Source organism: Phocoena sinus, chromosome 20 (assembly GCF_008692025.1).
Source record: "Phocoena sinus isolate mPhoSin1 chromosome 20, mPhoSin1.pri, whole genome shotgun sequence".
Classification (NCBI taxonomy): Eukaryota; Metazoa; Chordata; class Mammalia; order Artiodactyla; family Phocoenidae; genus Phocoena; species Phocoena sinus.
The window spans coordinates 46124730-46129640 of record NC_045782.1 but is presented as its reverse complement, the minus strand read 5'-3'; positions in this window follow the sequence as shown (position 1 = coordinate 46129640).

Below are 4911 nucleotides of genomic sequence, written 5' to 3'. Positions count from 1 at the left end.
TTGCAGCCCCGCTCTGCCCAGCCATTGGCTAGCCGCAGTTGCTAGGGCGGCTGAGCGTGCTCACTGGCTGGCTGCCCGTCCATCTCGCTTTCGTCTCCGCCTCCAGGCCTTTACCCACCCGCCCCTCCCGGGAACTTACGGCCTCTGCCGCCTATGGTAGATGGAAGGCGGGGCCGGGGCGGGGCAGAGGACGGCGATGCTACTGCTACAGCCAATGGAGGTCCGGAGGCGGGGTGGGGCGGAGCCAGGGAAGGGGAGGGGCGGGGCTATCAGGGGCGGGCCGGTGTTCACGCTCCCGAGTGGGCCGACTGGCTGGGTGCCGGGGCTCGCCGCCCACCCACCCGGAGACTACGTTGGTCCGGGTGGGGGCGTCGCAAGGGCCGGTTCCGGTCGCAGACTAGCGGCAGGAGACCCGGGCCAGGTCGCCTGGTGTCGAGGACCCATGTCCCAGGCGAGCCCAGGCTCGCGGTCTCTCCCACGGGTACTCCCACGGCACCACGCAGAGTGCTGGGTGAGTGTGCCTGTGTGAACGCGTGCACGTGTTCGTGTGTGTCTGTGTGCGCATCCGCCTGTCTCTGTGTGCGTGTGTGCGTGCGTCTGCGCACCTCTTCCTGTGTACTTTTGCAGGTGCTTGTGTGTGCGTCCGTGCAAGTGTCTGCAGGTGCTGGGGGAGAGGACCAGGTGGGGACCCTCCAGCTCCCAGGCTTCTCTCCGAGTCTAGGGAGCAGTGGGCGCCAGGCAGGGGCCTGTCTTCTGCGCTGGGTGTCTGACTAGGTGCGCGATCGTTTACGCGTGGAATCCAGGCAGCTGCACGCGGCGCGCGCCGGCGTGGTGGCGCTCACTGTCCGGAGACGCCACCCTGGGGGCTTCATCGTGAGGCTCGCTGAAGAACTGGCGTCCAGCGGCTGGGAGGCCCGCGGCCCTAGCCTCTCCCATGCCATCCCTCCACCCAACGTTGGAGAGAGCCCTCTGCTCGTGGGCAGGGAACTGCTTTAGGCCCCACTTGGGGGGTGGGGGCAGAGGAGAGATAAAGGAAGAAGAATTACAAAAGCAATTGTTTAAGATTTTTATCGTTGTAATTTGCACTTCTTTGGACCTACCTAAAAACGGGTTTACTTTGGAATGCTAGTTTAGTTTACAACACCTATTGCTTATTGATTAGTTGGTTTATGTACTGGTGAAGCCACTATTAAAAAAAAAAAAGACTAAGATAAAATAATGGAAAGTGGACACTGGAAAAATATGCAGGAGGTGGAATTTTGTCCCCAATCCTACCCTTGCAAAAATGAAACCAAAAAGCTCAGAGGAATTTCTTCCCATCTCCAACTCTTGACTCCATGGTCCCAATCAGCTGAGATCCACTTGACCATTACCTAGTTAAGCAGGATACCTCCTTCTGCTGGACCTCCCAAATAAAAGTAACTACCTAAGAGGATTATATCCACATATGGATTTCCATATTCCTGCCTTAGGATAAAATAAGGCCCACCCAACAGTGCCTGGAGTGTCTCCACCAGAGGTGTTTATTTCACAAGCCAAAAGGAGAAGGGTTCCCACCACACACCAAGGAAACAAGGGCTCAGGGAGACCTTCATGGTCAGATGTCCTGCCTGTGGCTTCCATTGCTGGAGCTGGTGAGTGTGGCAGCATAGACCTGGTTTGGTTTTGTTTTCCTTTTTAAAGTGTGCTACAATATACACAACATGCAATTTACCATTTTATCCATGTTTAAGTGTACAGTTCAGTGGCATCAAGCACATTCACATTGTTACGCAGCTACCATCACCATCCATCTCCAGAATTCTGTCATCTTGTAAAACAGAAACTCTCGGACTTCCCTGGTGGTGCAGTGGTTAAGAATCCGCCTGCCAATACAGGGGACATGGGTTCGAGCCCTGGTCCGGGAAGATCCCGCATGCTGTGGAGCAACTAAGCCCATGCGCCACAACTACTGAGCCTGCGCTCTAGAGCCCACGAGCCACAGCTACTGAAGCCCGTGCGCCTAGAAGCCCATGCTCTGCAACAAGAGAAGCCACCGCAGAGAAGCATGCACATCACAACGAAAAGTAGCCCCTGTTTGCCACAACTAGAGAAAGCCCGCATGCAGCAACGAAGACCCAACGCAGCCAAAAAGTAAATAAATTAATTTAAAAAAGAAATACAACACATACTTAAGATATATTAAAAACAAAACAAAACAGAAACTCTGTCCTCATTAAGCAACATCTTCCCATTCTGCTCCCCCCAGCCCCTGGCACCCACCAATCTACTTTCTGCCTCTATGAATTTGACTACTGTAGGGATCGCATATGGAATCATACAGTATTTATCTTTTTGTGACTAAATTATTTCACCTAGGGCGTCTTCAATGTTCATCTATGTTGTAGCATGTGTCAGAATTTCCTGCCTCTTTAAGACTGAATAGTATTCCATTGTACCAATGGACCACATATTGTTCATCCATTCCTCAGCTGATGGACATTTAGGCTTTTCCACCTTCTGGCTGTTGTAAATAATGCTGCTGTGAACATTTTTGTACAAGTTTCTGTGTAGACGTGTGTTTTCATTTCTTTTGGGTACACAGGTAGTAGTGGAATTGCTGGGTCATATAGTAAGTATCATAAGTGCTTGAGGAACTGCCAGACACTGGTATCATTTCTGAAGCACAGAGCTCATTATGAAGTTTGTGCTGCATCCGTGTGGCATTGTGCAGTGGCCTCTGGCCCAGAAGACCATTGTGGGGTGTCCCCTACTATGGAAGATGGAGGACAGAAGGAATATCTGACGTTGCCGGGTGATATGCAAGGAATCTTTTTAAGCCATTGACTATGGAAAAGCATTTCTCAAGTTTCTTTCTCTGATGCTCAAATAAAAATAGACTGAGGAACTAAAAAGGGACTGACCGTATTTCCCCCAAAGCCAGGCACTTTGCACACACCAGTTAACTCTTACTTCTCTCCCCTGCTGTCAAGAAGTAAATAGAAACTAACAGCTGAGCACAGATTCACACTGGGTATATATTTGATGATGACTCACCAAGAATTCACAGCCAAGGTGCCAGTTGTTCTTACGCTGTAGAAAGAAACCCTATTTTAGGTAAAGCTGTAACCTCACGGATGCCCCCAGAAAGTTCCAGAGTCACAGAGACAAAATCCATTTAATGTAGGTTTTGAGTCAGAGCTTCGCTCCGCCCACGTACATGTTCGAAGACCCGCCCACTGACCTGCCCCGCCCACTCCCTGATCATACCCCGTGCACCCACTGCTTTGCCCAGGCTTCCGCCCCGCCCCGTCCCAGAGCGGCCCCGCCCCTCCGCTCGTTGCCATACCTCCAGGCCCAGGTGTGCTTGGGCCTTCAGAGGCTTGTGGCCCTCAATGGCCGCCTCCGGGCCAGGCTCCTGCTTCTGCACTGCCCCTCTCGGCTCCTACAAGACAATAGCCCATCGTCATCATTCTCAGGACCGTTCACATCAGGCCCACCCGGTGGAGGCATGGAGGGGACACTTGGGGCTCCCCTCTGCCCCCTCCCAGTCCTGGCTCTCTGGCCCAGAGCTGCCCACAGCTCCTACACTCAAACTTGGTGTTTGGAGGACCTGGAACCCTCCTCTGTTGTCAAGGAGAGAGGCTTTGGATAAGAAATATATTGGGGGTCAAGGTGGAAGCTCTTGAAATGTAAGCCAGGTTCTCCTTCACAATAATTCCGGAGTTACACCAACTGGAGCAATGCTGGCTCTCCCGTGGCAAGTAAGCCCGGCCTCGGAAGGAGGGAAAGCTCCCATCTGTCCACACTCCCTAGAAAAGAGCCTCCACCCTTTACCCGGGCAGGTCTGTGGCTGAGTCCCAGAGTAAGGGTCTCTGCTGGTACCTGATGGAAGCCTCTGTCTGGAGACAGGCAAGGGAACACGGGGGCTGAAGGAAGGGAGCTGGACACCAGAGTGGGGGAGTGAAGGAGGGGCTGCGTGGGTGGGAAAGCAGGAACACTCATGCCCTGGCTGGGAAGGAGTCAGTCGTGGGCACTCTCACCCACTCTGCTCTTGCAGTTAGGACTGTGCTGAGAGCGGCAAAGCAGGAGGCCCTCGGAGGAGAGGGCCCCGCCGTGGGCAGAGGCCTCAAGCGCCTTGAGGTGGGTGGCAGGACCCCGCAAGACAGGTGCAACCCGGAGGACAGGGAGGGCTCCTGCTAATGCAGACCTCCGAGGCCCCCCTGAAAACTGACCACCCTCTTGGGAAGTGGGTGGGGCAGAAGGGTTACTGGTGTCTGGCCCCCAGTAGTGTCTGATTCGGAGACCCACCTGGGGAGTGGTTTTGCAGACTTTGAGGTGGGAGGGTGTTGAAGACTCCTGAGGTGGAATCCTGACTCATTTTACAGCTGTGTGACCTTGGGCGAGCAATCACCCTCCTGGGCTTTAGTTTCCCTGCTTTTTTTTTTTGCGGTACATGGGCTCTCATTGCTGTGGCCTTTCCCATTGCGGAGCACAGGCTCCGGACGCGCAGGCTCAGTGGCCACGGCTCATGGGCCCAGCCGCTCCGCGGCATGTGGGATCTTCGCGGACCGGGGCACGAACCCGTGTCCCCTGCATCGGCAGGCGGACTCTCAACCACTGCGCCACCAGGGAAGTCCTCCCTGCTTCTTCTTCTTCTTCTTCCTTTTTTTTTTTTTTTGGCCGTGGCCCACGGCTTGCAGGATCTTAGTTCCCCCACCAGGGATTGAACCCAGGCCGTCGGCAGTGAAAGCGTGGAGTCCTAACCACTGGACTGTCAGGGAAGTCCTATTCCCTGCTTGTGAGACTTCCTCGAGCCTCGCACTTCACAAGTGTTTGGGGAGGTGGCTGGTACACAGCAAACGCCCAGTTACATCATCGGCTGAGTCCCTGTGGAGTGTTGATGGAGCCTCCACTGGGCACCCTTCACGC